The following is a 17,672-nucleotide window of genomic DNA, read 5'->3' as shown; positions in this document are numbered from 1 at the left end:
CATTTTCCTTCCCTCCTCCACCACCCCTCCTGGGATACCTTGGTAGTCATCTCCCTATTTGTGTGATGAATGAATAACGAATGCATGACTGTGAAGCAGCAATGACTTTATTGCCTCTGCAAGCGGTGATTAAAGGGAGAAGGGGAGGGTGGTTAGCTTACAGGGAAGTAGAGTGAACCAAGGGGCGGGGGGTTTCATCAAGGAGAAACAAACAGAACTTTCACAGCGTAGCCTGGCCAGTCATGAAACTGGTTTTCAAAGCTTCTCTGATGCGTACCGCGCCCTCCTGAGCTCTTCTAACCGCCCTGGTGTCTGGCTGCGCGTAACCAGCAGCTAGGCGATTTGCCTCAGCCTCCCACCCCGCCATAAACGTCTCCCCCTTACTCTCACAGATATTGTGGAGCACACAGCAAGCAGTAATAACAGTGGGAATATTGGTTTCGCTGAGATCTAAGCGAGTCAGTAAACTGCGCCAGCGCGCCTTTAAACGTCCAAATGCACATTCTACCACCATTCTGCACTTGCTCAGCCTGTAGTTCAACAGCTCCTGACCACTGTCCAGGCTGCCTGTGTACGGCTTCATGAGCCATGGCATTAAGGGGTAGGCTGGGTCCCCAAGGATACATATAGGCATTTCAACATCCCCAACAGTTATTTTCTGGTCTGGGAATAAAGTCCCTTCCTGCAGCTTTTGAAACAGACCAGAGTTCCTGAAGATGCGAGCGTCATGCACCTTTCCCGGCCATCCCACGTTGATGTTGGTGAAACGTCCCTTGTGATCCACCAGAGCTTGCAGCACTATCGAAAAGTACCCCTTGCGGTTTATGTACTCGGCGGCTTGGTGCTCCGGTGCCAAGATAGGGATATGGGTTCCGTCTATAGCCCCACCACAGTTAGGGAATCCCATTGCAGCAAAGCCATCCACTATGACCTGCACATTTCCCAGGGTCACTACCCTTGATATCAGCAGATCTTTGATTGCGTGAGCTACTTGCATAACAGCAGCCCCCACAGTAGATTTGCCCACTCCAAATTGATTCCCAACTGACCGGTAGCTGTCTGGCGTTGCAAGCTTCCACAGGGCTACCGCCACTCGCTTCTCAACTGTGAGGGCTGCTCTCATCCTGGTATTCATGCGCTTCAGGGCAGGGGAAAGCAAGTCACAAAGTTCCATGAAAGTGCCCTTACGCATGCGAAAGTTTTGCAGCCACTGGGAATCGTCCCAGACCTGCAACACTATGCGGTCCCACCAGTCTGTGCTTGTTTCCCGAGCCCAGAATCGGCGTTCCACAGCATGAACCTGCCCCATTAGCACCATGATGCATGCATTGGCAGGGCCCATGCTTTCAGAGAAATCTGTGTCCATGCCCTGATCACTCACGGGACCGCGCTGACGTCGCCTCCTCGCCCGGTATCGCGTTGCCATGTTCTGGTGCTGCATATACTGCTGGATAATGCGTGTGGTGGTTGATGTGCTCCTAATTGCCAAAATGAGCTCAGCGGCCTCCATGCTTGCCTTGGTATGGCGTCCGCACAGAAAAAAGGCGCGGAACGATTGTCTGCCGTTGCTCTGACGGAGGGAGGGGCGACTGACGACACGGCTTACAGGGTTGGCTTCAGGGAGCTAAAATCAACAAAGGGTGTGCCTGTACATCAAGGAGTATTTCAGGCAGGACTGCACGGAGGGTTCCAATAAGAAATGGTGCACCAAAGTTATCGTTGTTATTGGAACAAGGAGGTTAGCCTGGCCTCTGATTGATACATGGCTAGATTAACCTCGCTGCGCCTTCTCTGTGACTGACTGCAGTGTGATCTAGACAGGGGAGGAGGAAAATGAGTACAAAACAAAACTGGTCTATTTCTTGTTCTGACCCACTCCATCTATCCTTTACATCTTTGGCTGGCAGCAGACGGTGCAGAAGGACTGCATGCCATCCACATCTCATGGCTGCTTGGCAGAAGATGGTACAGTACGACTGCTAGCCATCTTCATCTCTTGCCTGCCTGGCATAAGATGGTACAATACGACTGCTAGCAATCCTCATCTCTTGCCTGCCTGGCAGAAGATGGTACAGTACGACTGCTAGCAGTCCGTATCGCCTGCCCGCTCACCATAAGACGGTTCAATAGGACTGCAGGACTAAAGAGAATGACCTGGTCAAGTCACTCCAAATTTAGTCCCTGCGCCCATGTCTGCCCAGGCGCTCCCAGCCGACGTGGCCAGGAGCACCTCGGACACGACGAGGACAACTACCAATCGTATTGCACCGTCTGCTGCCAGAAGGCAATGGGTTGCTGCTACTGTGCAGCAAAGCCGTACCGCGTCTGCCAGCACCCAGGAGACATAGGGTGACGGTTACCTGAGCTGGCTCCATGCTTGCCGTGGTATGGCGTCTGCACAGGTAACTCAGGAAAAAAGGCGCGAAATGATTGTCTGCCCTTGCTTTCACGGGGGGAGGGAGGGTGGGAACGGGGGCCTGACGATATGTACCCAGAACCACCCGCGACAATGTTTTAGCCCCATCAGGCATTGGGATATCAACCCAGAATTCCAATGGGCAGCGGAGACTGCGGGAACTGTGGGATAGCTACCCACAGTGCAACGCTCCGGAAGTCGACGCTTGCCTCGGTACTGTGGAAGTGCTCCGCCGAGTTAATGCACTTAATGCACTTAGAGCATTTTCTGTGGGGACACACACACTCGAATATATAAAACCGATTTCAAAAAAACCGACTTCTATAAATTCGACCTAATTTCGTAGTGTAGACATACCCTTAGGAGTTCTTCTAGGCTCTATCCTCAGCCCCCTTCACCTCATTGCTAAGCAGTCTTATTGGATTGCATGGCTTTGGCTACCATCTCTACACTGATGATTCACAAATCTACCTCTCCACTCTACAACAGCCTCCTCTCCAATACCACAACTTGGCCTGTCATTCTGACATCTCCAGGAGGATATCCCATCATCAGCCCAAACTTAGCATGGCCAATACAGAGTGCTTGACCTTTCCCCCACAAGTGCTTCCCTTTCGCACCTTCCTTCATCACTGTGGACAAATCACCATCCTCCCAGTCATTCAAGTCCATAACCTTGTGTCAGCTTTGACTCTGCCCTCACTCTAGGTGCACAGATTCAAACCACGTCCAACATTTGCTGCTGCCTTTTCATATATAATACCCCTAAGATCCAGCCCTTATCCCACTAAGTCCATTCAGAATGCTGCTGGTAAGATCATCTTCATGTTGCATTGGTTTTGAACACACCACCTTCATCCATGCGTGCCTCCACTGGCTCCTATTCTTCAAACACAGCAAATGCAAGTTCCTTGACTTGAACTTTAAGACCCTTCACTATTTAGCCCCACCCTACCTATCTGATATACTATTTCACCCCTCAGACTTCATAATCCACCAGCCCACATCTCCATCAAACACCTCTGCACTTTCTCACTTGCTTTATGAGTGTGCAAGATTCCCAGGAAAGATCTGTAAAACCACTACCCTATCCTTCTTAAGACTCACTTCTACCAGATTGGGGAAAAAAGGATAGTGGGACACTTCTAATCTCCATCCACACATGACACCACTCACAGTAGATTGTGCAGATATTAAATATATTCAGATATCCCCTCAGGGCTCCTTGGGCTAGCCTCTCCTACACTGGGGTTTGGATACACCAAGGGCTCTTTTGGGCTTCTCATGTTTGGCTTCCTCTCAGTGGAGCTTATTGTAATAACTGGGACTACAAATTTACTGTAGTTGTAAGCTTAACTATAAGAAGTGAGTGAAAGTTCATAAAAAGTCACTATAACTCACAAAAAAAGTTGTACAAAAGGGAGCTAGAAAGACTAAATGAGTCAAAACAAAAAGACCTACTGACATAATTCAAGGACTGTGTTAAGGTCATGCCTGGTAAACAAGAGAAGGGTGGGACCAGAAATTAATAAACCAATATTCATGTGTCAGAAAAATGGTGGACAAAATAACAAGAATATAACCTATCCCCTCGCTCTATTTTTGGCTGTTTAAAATAAAAGTCTTGGGGGGAAACTAGCTGCAAGCTGTCTGACTACCAGCATAGATTGATTTAAATCAAAGCAATTTAAAATCACCAATTTTAATCATGATTTAAATCAGAAAGCAGGAAACCCTGATTTAAATAATTGATTTTACTCCCCATTTTGCATCTGTACTTTTTTAGTTATTTTCCTAAAGAAAAGTTAATACTTATTAGACCATTAACACATGTTAATTTTCAACTAAATATAACCTTTAAACTAAATTGGGTACCTCTCTTTACTACCCAGTATATCTATACATATTTAATTAAGAAATTATATAGCTTAACATAGTTCTATTCAGATAAATATTTTTTACATTTTTATGATGTTAAAAAATGGTAAATGATGAATTTCTTATTTCCTAGATGATTAAATTTTTTATTTGTGATTTCTGTCAAGCTGGATTTGGATGAAAATTGGAATTCAATTAGAAATGCACAAAAGCAGTATTTTTTTAAAAAATTAATAAACCTACCTTAATGTACTGGATATATAAGAAAAAAATTATCAAAACACATTTGGCATTTTAAAATGATTTATTAAACAAAGGAAGTATTATCCGTAGTTAGTGAATTGAATTGATCGTTTCTGGTCACTGTGTCCTTCAAAACTTTACAGCTAGTAGATATCATCCTCTAGTTTTTATTCTTAGATTGGAAAAGGCCAGCTTTTTCAAATCCCAATTGTCTTCCTAACTTTGAATGAACCAATCATTGAACTGAACTTCTTGAATAAACTGAACTGAAGAAATAATATTTCTGCATCTAAAAAAGAGGCTACTGCTGTCACTTTAACAAACTCTGGTACAGGTGATTTCCACCAGTTCAGTGATGTGACTTTCTTTTAAAACTTTGGCAGCAAACATATACTGCTTAATATTATTATTTTTTATTTAAGTGATTTGAATAGATTACAGTAAATTTAGGCCTTAACATATTTTATTATTTCAAATTTAAAGTTTTACATTTAAAAACAAAAAATGTATTTAACTTAAATAAAAATATTATTTAAATTAAAAAATTGTAGGGCTGTCAAGCTATTAAAAAAACTAATCATGATTAATTGCACTGTTAAACAATAATAAGATACCATTTATTTAAATAGTATTGGATGTTTTCTACATTTTCAAACATATTGATTTCACTTACAACACAGAATACAAAATGTACAGTGCTCACTTTATATTTTTAATACAAATATTTGCACTGTAAAATCAAAAGAAATAGTATTTTTCAATTCACCTCATACAAGAACAGCAATCTCTTTATCATGAAAATTGAACTTACAAATGTAGAATTATGTACAAAAAATAACTGCATTCAAAAATAAAACAATGTAAAACTTTAGAGCCTACAAGTCCACTCAGTCCTACTTCTTGTTCAGCCAATCACTCAGACAAACAAGGTTGGTTACATTTTCAGGAGATAATGCTGCCCACTTCTTGTTTACAATATCACCTGAAAATGAGAACAGACATTTGCATGGCACTGTTGGAGCCGGCGTCGCAAGATATTTATGTGCCAGATGCACTAAAGGTTCATATTCCCTTCATGCTTTAACCACCATTCGAGAGGACATGTGTCCATGCTGATAACGGGTTCTGCTCGATAACCATCCAAAGCAGTGCAGACCAACACATGTTCATTTTCATCATCTGAGTCAGTCAGAAGCCACGAGCAGAAGGTTGATTTTCTTTTTTGTTGCTTTGGGTTCTGTAGCTTCTGCATTGGAATGTTGTTCTTTTAAGACTTCTGAAAGCATGCTCTACACCTCATCCCTCTCAGATTTTGGAAGGCACTTCTTGGGTCAAGAGCTGTAGCTATCTTTAAAAATCTCACATTGCTACCTTCTTTGCGTTTTGTCAAATCTGCAGTGAAAGTGTTCCTAAAACAAAAACATGTGCTGGGTCACCATACGAGACTGCTATAACATGAAATATATAGCGGAATGCAGGTGTGACCAGAGTCCCAGTACGGGCCAGCTGAGGTCACTCAATTACGGTGAACTCTAAAGAATGGAGCAAATAATCCCCACAGCTGGTAGATATTTTTAATACTTAGATTTACCAAGAAGCATAAAACAGCTTCTTTATAACCTCACTGGTGCCCAGAAACCAACAACACAGTTCCCTTGAAGTAACCCAGCCTCAGGCCTCCATTTAGGTACCGAAGTCAAATATGATTAAAAATTTCTGAAAATCTTATTTCATCATATAAAATAAAAGGTTTTACAAATCCCAAAGGATCGGACACATTACCTCCCAGGTTAATGAATATTCATAGAATCATAGAATATCAGGGTTGGAAGAGAACTCAAGAGGTCATCTATTCCAACCCCGTGCTCAGAGCAGGACCAATCCTCAACTAAATTATCCCAGCCAGGGCTTTGTCAAGCCTGACCTTAAAAACCTCTAAGGAAGGAGATTCCACCACCTTCCTAGGTAACCCATTCCAGTGCTTCACCACCCTCCTAGTGAAAAAGGTTTTCCTAATATCCAACCTAAACCTCCCCCACTGCAACGTGAGACCATTACTCCTTGTTCTGTCATCAGCTACTACTGAGAACAGCCTAGATCCATCTTCTTTGGAACCCCATTTCAGGTAGTTGAAAGCAGCTACCAAATCCCCTCATTCTTCTCTTCTTCAGACTAAATAAGCCCAGTTCCCTCAGCCTCTCCTCATGTGCTCCTCTGGACTCTTTCCAATTTTTCCACATCCTTCTTGTAGTATGGGGCCCAAAACTGGACACAGTACTCCTGATGAGGCCTCACCAATGCTGAATAGAGGGGAATGATCACGTCCCTTGATCTGCTGGCAGTGCTCCTACTTATACAGCCCAAGATGCTGTTAGCCTTCTTGGCAACAAGGGCACACTGTTGACTCATATCCAGCTTCTCATCCACTGTAACCCCTAGGTCCTTTTCTGCAGAACTGCTATTTACCCATTCGGTCCCTAGTCTGTGGCAGTGCATGGGATCCTTCCGTCCTAAGTGCAGGACTCTGCACTTCTCCTTGTTCAACCTCATCAGATTTCTTTTGGTCAAATCCTCTAATTGTTTAGGTCCCTCTGTATCCTATCCCTACCCTCCAGACTATCTACCACTCCTCCCAGTTTAGTGTCAACTGCAAACTTGCTGAGGGTGCAATCCACACCATCCTCCACATCATTAATGAAGATATTGAACAATACCAGCCCCAGGACCGACCCTTGGCGCACTCTGCTTAACACCGGCTGCCAACTAGACATAGAGCCATTGATCACTACCCATTGAGCCCAATGATCTAGCCAGCATTCTATCCACCTTATACTCCATTCATCCAGCCAATGCTTCTTTAACTTGCTGGCAAGAACACTGTGGGAGACCGTAACAAAAGCTTTGCTAATGTCAAGGAATAACATGTCTACTGTTTTCCCCCCATCCACAGAGCCAGTTATCTCATCATAGAAGGCAATTAGGTTACTCAGGCATGACTTGCCCTTGGTGAATCCACATTGACTGTTTCTGATCACTTTTCTCTCCTCAGAGTGCTTCAAAATTGATTCCAGATCTTACCCAAATACATGCATAAAGCCAATTCTTATTAACTAAACTAAAATTTATTTAAAAAGAAAAGAGAGTATGGTTAAAAGATCAATAAACATGCAGACATGAGTTCAATTCTTGAGGTTCAGTTACATAGCAGAGATGGTAAGCTTTGTAGTTGCAAAGAGTTCCCTTAAAATTTAGTTCATAGGTTATAGTCCAATGTCCAATATCATATCCCTGGTGTACCAGCTTAACTGGGATCTCATCTTGAGACTCAAAGTTCCCCTGATGAAGCTTAAGCAGATCTCAGATAAAAAGGATCAGGAACCAAGGATCTTTTATAAAATTTCAGGTCTTCTTTGACAAGCTGGAATCCCTTGGGGAACAATAGGTAATCAGGGCATCTTTGAAGTGGGTCCATCATCAGTACTTAACTATATGAATTAACATAAGACAATCACCTGTTCCTCCACCATTCACCTATGATTTGCTATACATTTCAAAGAGAGATGAATACAGAGATATCCAGTGTTTACACTTCATTTAAATACTAGGATGTTCTTTTGATCTCTGAATTATCAGAATACAGCATAGACAGGGACAGTTGATTACATCATTGACCACTACCCATGCATACGTAAATACACAAAAACACAAACATTATCTCCCCACATGTCTTTAAGGGTTGATTTTGAGTCATTTATTTTGCAGGATGTTTTACCCTTTCTGGCGAGGCATTACAGCAGGTAAAACAAAGCAGGAGACATACTATTCTCCCCCAAGAAGTTTAATCACAAATTTAATTAACACATTTTTTTTAACAAGCGTCATCAGCATGAAAGCTTGTCCTCTGGAATGGTGGCGAATTATGAAGAGGCACACAAATGTTTAGCATATCTGGCATGTAAAGACCTTGCAATGCCAGCTACAACAGTGCCATGCAAATGTCTGTTCTCACTTTCAGGTGATATTGTAAACAAGAATTGGGCAGCATTATCCCCTGTAAATGTAAACAAACTTGTTTGTCTCAGTGATTGGCTGAACAAGAAGTAAGACTGAGTGGACTTGTAGGCTCTAAGGTTTTACATTGTTTTGTTTTTGAGTGCAGTTATGTAACAAAAAAATCTACATTTGTAAGTTGCACTTTCACAATAAAGAGATTGCACTACAGTACTTGTATGAGGTGAATTGAAAAATACTATTTCTTTTGTTTGCCATTTTTACAGTGCAAATATTTGTAATCCAAAATAATAATATAAAGCAAGCATTGTCTACTTTGTATACTGTGTTGTAATTGAAATTAATATATTTGAAAATGTAGAAAAACATCCAAAAATATTTAATAAATTTCAATTGGTATTCTATTGTTTAATAGTGCAATTAAAATGGCAATCATGTGAGTTAACTACGATTAATCGACAGCCCTAAAAATGCTAATATTTTTATTTTTATTAACATCATCATTTTTATCCACACTGCGGACAAGAGAACAGGAAAGGGGAGAGTTTTACCATCATAGCTGCTACCCTCACCGCCCTCTAGGATGCCCCTAAGATTGACCCTTACACCCCTGGGCCTTTACCGTCCCAATCCCAAGAGATATCCTGACCAAACCAGGCCAAAGAGTGGGATCCAGATAACAATATCACCTCCACTGGCTTCAGCTAAATCCTGAATACCACCTGGGATGGGAGATTTTGTGTCATGCATGAACATGTATCCTTTTCCTTCTGCACCTTCTTTCTTATAGCTCTCCTTTTGCCTTCAGTTTCATTAAAATCTGGCATTAGGGTTGCCAACTTTCTGACTGCAAAAAACAGAACACCTCTGCCCCACCCCTTCCCGTCCCTGAGGCCCTGCCCCTACCCCACCCCTTCTCCTATACCCTGACCCCGCTCACTCCACCCTCCCTCCCTCCGTCGCTCGCTCTCCCCCACCCTTACTCATTTTCACTGGGCTGGAGCAGGGGGTTGGAGCAGCGGCATAGCTAGGTGGAGCGAACAGGGGCAGCGGACATCAAAAAAGGTGCCACCCGCTTGTACTCACCGGGCGGCGCTCCGGGTCCTCAGCAGCACTGAAGGCTCCCACTGCTGAAATGCCGCTGAGGACCCGGAGCACGTGAAGGCCTGTGCCGCCGAAGTGCTGCCGAGGAGCCAGAGCGCATGAAGGCCCCCGCCACCAAAGACCCGGAGCGCCGCCAGGTGAGTAAAAATTAAAAAGGCGCCTATACATTAAAAAGTCGCCACTTGTGCTCAGAGGGGGAGCGGCTGCTCCCCCCGCTCCCTCCCTTTTACGCTACTGGGTTGGAGTGCGGGAGGGTACAGGCTCTGGGATGGGGTGTGGGCTCTGGGTGGGGCCAGAAATGAGGGGTTCAGGATGCAGTTCAGGGCTCCAGGTTGGGGCAGGGGGGTTGGGTGTGGGGGCAGGGTGTGGGCTCCGGCTGGGGGTGTGGGCTCTGTGGTGGGGCCAAGGATGAGGGGCTTAGGGTGTAGGAGGGGGCTTGAGGTGCAGGAGGGGGCTCAAGGCTGGGGCAAGGGGCTGGGGGGGGTTGAGGTGCAGGGCTCTGGCAGCACTTACCACAGCTCCCAGAAAGTGGCTGCCAGGTCCCTAAGATCCCTAGGTGCATGGGCAGCCAGGAAGACTCCACACGCTGCCCTCGCACCCACAAGAGCTGCCCCCAAAGCTCCCACTGGTCACAGTTCCCGGACAATGGGAGCTGTGGATCTGGCACTGGGGGCAGTGGCAGCGTGTGGAGCCTCCCTGGCCACCCATGCGCCTAGGGGCCTAGGTGGCAGCCACTTCTGGAGCCGTACAGAGCCAGGGCAGGCAGGGAGCCTGCCTTAGCCCCGCGCCCCTGCTGCGCTGCTCGCAGGATTTTTAACGGCCTGGTCAGTGGTTCCCACTGTAGCTGCCAGGGTCCCTTTTTCACCGGGCATTCAGGTCAAAAACCGGATGCCTGGCAACGCTATCTGGCATAGGCTGGCCAAGACTACATATTTTGCAACACTGCTGTAAGCCTGTGACCAAAGAAACAGTTACAAGCAATGCCCTAAAACGGTGGTTCTCAAAGCCAGTCAGCTGCTTGTTCAGGGAAAGCCCCTGGCGGGCCGGACCAGTTTGTTTACCTGTCATGTCCACAGGTTCGGCCGATCACAGCTCCCACTGGCCGTGGTTTGCCGCTCCAGGACAATGGGAGCTGCGGGAAGGGCGGCCAACAGGTACCTTGGCCCGCGCCACTTCCCAAAGTCCCCATTGGCCTGGAGTGGCGAACCGTGGCCAGTGGGAGCCGAGATCGGCCAAACCTGCAGACGTGGCAGGTAAGCAAACCAGTCCGGCCCGCCAGGGGCTTTCCCTGAACACACAGCAGACCGGCTTTGAAAACCACTGCCCTAAATAACCCGATCATAGAATCATAGAATATCAGGGTTGGAAGGGACCTCAGGAGGTCATCCAGTCCAACCCCCTGCTCAAAGCAGGACCAATTCCCAGTTAAATCATCCCAGCCAGGGCTTTGTCAAGCCTGACCTTAAAAACCTCTAAGGAAGGAGATTCTACCACCTCCCTAGGTAACGCATTCCAGTGTTTCACCACCCTGATAGTGAAGAAGTTTTTCCTAATATCCAATCTAAACCTCCCCCACTGCAACTTGAGACCATTACTCCTCGTTCTGTCATCTGCTACCATTGAGAACAGTCTAGAGCCATCCTCTTTGGAACCCCCTTTCAGGTAGTTGAAAGCAGCTATCAAATCCCCCCTCATTCTTCTCCTCCGTAGACTAAACATCCCCAGTTCCCTCAGCCTCTCCTCATAAGTTATGTGTTCCAGTCCCCTAATCATTTTTGTTGCCCTCTGCTGGACTCTTTCCAATTTTTCCACATCCTTCTTGTAGTATGGGGCCCAAAACTGGACACAGTACTCCAGATGAGGCCTCACCAATGTCGAATAGAGGGGAATGATCACGTCCCTCGATCTGCTGGCAATACCCCTACATATACATCCCAAAATGCCATTGGCCTTCTTGGCAACAAGGGCACACTGTTGACTCATATCCAGCTTCTCGTCCACTGTAACTCCTAGGTCCTTTTCTGCAGAACTGCTGCCAAGCCATTTGGTCCCTAGTCTGTAGTGGTGTATGGGATTCTTCCATCCTAAGTGCAGGACTCTGCACTTCTCCTTGTTCAACCTCATCAGATTTCTTTTGGCCCAATCCTCTAATTTGTCTCGGGTCCTCTGTATCCTATCCCTACCCTCCAGTGTATCTACCTCTCCTCCCAGTTTAGTGTCATCTGCAAACTTGCTGAGGGTGCAATCCACACCATCCTCCAGATCATTTATGAAGATATTGAACAAAACCAGCCCCAGGACTGACCCTTGGGGCACTCCACTTGATACCGGCTGCCAACTAGACATGGAACCATTGATCACTACCCGTTGAGCCTGACAATCTAGCCAACTTTCTATCCACCTTAAAGTCCATTCATCCAGCCCATACTTCTTTAACTTGCTGGCAAGAATACTGTGGGAGACGTTAACAAAAGCTTTGCTAAAGTCAAGGAATAACATGTCCACCACTTTCCCCTCATCCACAGAGCCAGTTATCTCGTCATAGAAGGCAATTAGATTTGCCAAGTTTGCCAGGTATCGGAGTGGATAATAAGGCTATGTGCCATTGCTCCAGCAGCAAGGTTACAGGTGAAAGTCAACACCAGACACAGAACCTGCATTTTTTATTTTTGTTATTCTTTTCTTTCCCCTTTTGTGTGTATTTGCCTTGTTTTGATATTCTAGGCAAAGGGATCAGACTTAAATGACAACAGTTCCACACCTTCTCTTTTGCCCAAAAAGGACAGTTATTACCTTAGTTAATACCGTCTAAGAGACTGTCAGGAAGATTTTCCCTTCTAAAATCTCTGCAGCTAAAGAAAAAGGGAACAAGGAATATTGTTCAAATGAAAGCCATACTTAATATTTTACATTCCAAACACTTTGTTTTTCCTTCTTTTTCTGTTTCTTTGATAAAAGGTTAAAAGGATTTCTAATGGCATGTTTGCCCTGTTACTAAGCAGGACAAGGTAGGATCTCTATACCACACCTGATTTAACAGTTTAGTGTTGGAGAGTGACAGGGTCTTGTTAACACCTCTGTCTGGGTCCATATAGTCCACAATATTAGTGTAACAGACTACTGGGATTGGCTTGCCCTTGAAGGTGCTCAGATGCTGGGCTCTGTCAGACTCCTTGTACTTGGCTCTTTCACTCATGGTGCCAAAATGAGCTGTCACCCACAGCAGATTATGCAGATCTTAATGATGTGACCTTCCCTCTCCTTTCTTACATGCTTTGATGGGCAGTGAAACAGCTAACAATATTGACATTTGAAGTCTTATCATTGGGCATCTGAGTTAGCAGCTATTGAGATGAATGGCACAGACCACACCTCTCAGAGCTATTGTTTTAGGTCCCAACAAATGCAGGCAGATAGTTACATTTGGTTCATACTTTCAAGACTATCTCAGCTAACGTAACAGCTAGATATTGCTTTTTATTTTTCTATTATGATGAAAAGTTAAGTTTCTGTCGAAAAAGGCAGCAGCATGAAATGGTGCCAATACACTACACTGGAGCAAAATGGTTCAACCTGAGCCCTGGCCAAAATGTCTACAAAGCACCACCAGCTGATATTGGATAGGCAGGTGTTGATATGAGACTCCTGCTTACTGTACAATAACTTATTTCTCTCTACTCTTCTAATCCCGTTTGTTTGTCCTCTTGCATTTTATCATAACCTAGATTGTAAGCTCTCTGGAGCAGGGACTGTCTTTTTACTGCCTATCTGTACAGCCCCAAGCAGAATGGGGAATACACAAAATAGGGTCAGTATTTTGAAAAAATCTTTCTGGAAGAAGACTGCATACTGATCCCATTTGTTATACTCTTGTGCATGCAAAAATAAACAATTTGCTTTTCAGAAGTGCTTTTATGACCTGCACGGACAAATCACCTTTGTCACAGATGGATTCAGTGTATCCAGAGAGGGGCTTTTCACTATCAGAGGCAAGGAAATCACCCCAACCTTTCCTTCAGTCTCGTGGCAAAATTTTAATAATGGGGCTCCCACAAGCCCTCTTTAACACATTAGAAGTTCTCCTGTTCCATAAACCTTCCCATGGTGACTCTCAATCTCTAAATGGCCATATCTCATGTGACCTAACAGACTCTGGGGTATCTCTGCCTTCTTCCTCTTTTGCTCAAACAAGACTTAATTGTGCTTTGGGACACACTATTTTAATTCAGCAGCCATCAAAATTCAGCAGAAAGGATGCTAGCGCTGTTTTACCATATGAGAGGATATTGAAAGACAGAATGAGGTCATTAGGAGGAAGGAATGAGATCTAAAGCTAGGGAAAAGTAGTGAAGAAAGGAGGGGACTTTTTTTTATACAAACATGTGATGGGGGGGAGAGAAATGTCCATGCTAACTTGAGTTTGGAGAAACAGAAAGAACTCATTCACTCATCCTCACCTCAGGGTTAGCATGACATTGTAGCTGAGGAGAACGATATAGGATATCCTATGATATAGGAACTATATGTGAATAGCCCTAAGGTAATGACAAAGTAGGCCTAAGGACAATAAAAAAACATTGTTCAACAGCTGGATCCAGAAGCTTTAAAAATCCTCTAACTATGCAGGGGATTTTCTGCACTACATGGTGAGGTCCATTAATTAACATGGATTTTCTGTAGAAAGGACCCTCCATTACTAACAGCCACGTAGAATTTTAAGTCCCTAGGCCTGTGATACTTAGCCACCTGTGGTTGGTACAGGACAGTAAAGTAACCTTCAAGAACAGTTCTGCACAACTTCCTGTGGGACTGTAACGAAACTGTAGGATTCCTTTCAGGACTGGAGAGTCTACTGTATTGCTTGCTCTTTTGAGTTGTTTATTCTGGAGCCCTGCCGGCATTTGCAAGGTCATGCCGGATACTACTCGTCACACTATGTTGCCTATGCATGAAATCCTCATTTTGTGCAAAGCTCACAAATATATATTCATGTCATAATATCTTAATGTCCAGGGATAGTTTGAACATGCCGAAGTGAGAGCAGTTGCCATGCATGTTCTGCATTATTGTGACAAAATAAGCCAATGGGGAGTGTTCTCAGTTTGAGACTGGAAATCATAAGAGACAGTTAAAATAGTTACATGGCTGGAATTAGGATATCCTGCAGAAGGTAGAATAATATTTTGGCTCCTATGAGTGCAATCAGTTATGTGTGAAGTACACATGCCAAAACTGGAAATTGTGTCCATTTTGTAGTAATAATTATTGTGGAGCCATTTTCAAGGTGGGATTATGGGCAGTAAACCTCTGGGGAGTGGCTGTGCTGCCCATGCATGAAATCCTCATTTTGTGTAGACTTAATGAAAAAGATAGTTTCTTGTAATGTGTTCTGTTCTGTCAGTTGTTTCTGCACAGCATTATGGGGATGCTTTGTTTGTGCTTAATAAATGCAGTGATAATTTTGCTGTACGTTATGGCTGCAAATGTTCCAACAAAAAACATTTTGTTAAAATGGAATTAAGGTTGTAAATATGTACTAATAACTTAAAGCCAAATTCTGTGATAATTTGCAGCCCACACAACCTCATTGACCTCAGTAGAGCAAAAGAACATTGTGGGCTTAATTCTCATCTCTTCCACCGGTCCATTTATAATGGTATTACTGAAATATTAATCTTGTCCTGCAGTTTAAAAGAAAAAAGTGCCAGAAAGCCAGGAAATTCGAAGTTAAACTTACACTTTAAATAACATTCAGGGTGGGATTTTCAAAAGCTCTCATCATTGGCCTAACTCTGTTCTCACTGAAGTCAATGGAAGTTAATGTTAACTAACCTTTAACCTTATGGAGGGCAGAGCTAGGCAGACACTCAGCACTTTTTAAAACCTCACCCTTCGTGTTTCAAGATAAGGGGAACAATCTTAAATCTGTTTTTGTCCCCGTCTAACCTTCACACCCGTCTAACCTTTACCTGCACAGAGTACACCTCAGCATTCATAACATGAACCTCAGCTCACATGCTGACCCATACTCAATACAATGAGATATACACCAGCCACACATATGATGCATCTACCCTGCCACCAGATCATATTCATTGTCCCTTTATGAATCAGCTATACAATCATCTCATCTTCTATTCTCCAAATACAGTCCAAAGATCTATCCCTTATGGCTCGGATTGTGCATTTCTTTTCCCTCGTTAGATGGTAACATCTTATTTTACAATCTCAAGAGCTGGAGCGAGCAATGATTGAGTGTGAGACAGGGAGGAAATAAGATTATCATCATCATGATGAACCAACAATAATCAATAATTAATACATTTTCCAGCTGTTTTCTGAATGATAACATAAAACTTCACAGGATTTTATAAAGCTCAGTTTGCTCATACCTGTAATTTACTTTGAGTTCTTAGCATAAAAGGTATTAGGGAATTGAAAAGTATTATTATTAGCATAAAAATGAGATAGGGCCTGTTTATTGTGTGCATTAATATAGCAGAATATATTATTACACAACTTTGCACTGGAAGTACAAGGTCACAATGGATATGACTTGTCACACTATGTTGTCTATGCATGAAATCCTCATTTTGTGCAGAGCTCAAAAATATATATTCATGTCATAATATCTTACTGTCCAGCACTAGTGTGAGAGATCAGTCTATTGTGTATGCAGCATATGTGGAGACAGACTCGACATCATTTGAGAGATCTATTCTTCCCTTAATACACATGTTAACTCCCATCAACTGAAAGTTATAAATATTCACTACAAAGGAAAATACACCCATTAATTCTCTATCGAGCTATGTCAAACAATAAGTTTATATGAAACAAAAGTGTGGTAATATTAGCATTTTTTTTTTATGTTTGGGTGAATATTTTGGTCAAGTAGCCAAAGCCTGGCATCAATTAAAAAAAAAAAGTCAGTTACCCTAAAAAACTGAACAATATATAGTTTTCATGACATATAACAAGACAAAAGAGTAGTTAGGGTTGGATGAATTTTCACATATGGTACAGGTATCGCACTAATTAAACAGGACTTAATGACAACCTTAGAGATAACAAAATACTTCCCCAAAACTCCAAGACTGATGAATATACATCCAAAATCCCAATCCTGTTCATATGTATCAATTAGTAACAGTAATATGTTTAGGGTACCATATCAATCTCCCTGCCTACCCACCTCCTAGCTGGCTGTGTTGCTAGCCAGTCTAGTGATCTTGTGACTTAAAACTAGTGTGACTGCTCTGTCAGCCTCTGAATCTTATCCCCCTCTGTGCAGATCTAAACTGGGGAATCATGATTGTCAATCCGGGTATGTGAATATTAAATATTAGAGCTCAATAAAGGGTGTTATAGCTGAAAACAAATGTGAGATACTTGGAAGAGCAGCTTCACAAGGGGACAGCTGCTTGACATAAATCTTAAATCTCAATTTTGGTTTGAATGAAGAAAAAAAGTTACTGCTGCTTGGTCTTGAATAAGAGGGCAGGAGAGCAGCCATTCTGGCCAGAACAGATAACCAGTCTAGGCTATAGACCATTATAGTAGCATAAAAATTAGAGGACAACCTGGTAAATAGCCACAACAGAATAGCAGTTAAGGATCAACAAAGTGCTCCCATTAAAAGGTCCTTTTTACGTAAACAGCCTTAGACCACCAAGGAAGTTTAGGACTGATAGGCCAAGTACAAAGTAAAGGGACAAAAGATGGGCCCATCAGAGAGTACAAGCGTTCCCTCTAAAGGTCTTTTTCACAAAAAGTAACTTAGACAGGCCCAGTCTAAAAGTAAATGTAGTGGAAGTTTATTTTGGGAGGCAGAAGGTTATTTGTTTTTGTTGGGGTTTTAAGCAGTGGCCTCCAAAACTCATGAAAACACAGTTTTTCCAATGATCTCAGAGTGCAAAATTTCTACATGGTTTAATTTTTCATTCTAATCTTCATATCTACACTTTGTAATTTTGTGAGGCACTCAAATACCATGGTGACTAGTATAGTACAGAATGAG

General features: G+C 43.3%; 1 long non-coding RNA gene across 4 annotated transcripts in view; it reads right to left on the bottom strand.

Moving 5' to 3' along the window:
• The window catches only part of LOC311518416, a 786,470-nt gene that overhangs the window by 766,391 nt on the left and 2,407 nt on the right, over positions 1-17,672 (bottom strand). The window lies entirely within an intron of this gene.

The sequence above is a fragment of the Lepidochelys olivacea genome (assembly GCF_965140295.1).
Source record: "Lepidochelys olivacea isolate rLepOli2 genome assembly, chromosome: 3".
Classification (NCBI taxonomy): Eukaryota; Metazoa; Chordata; order Testudines; family Cheloniidae; genus Lepidochelys; species Lepidochelys olivacea.
This window is presented reverse-complemented; position numbering and strand designations above follow the sequence as displayed.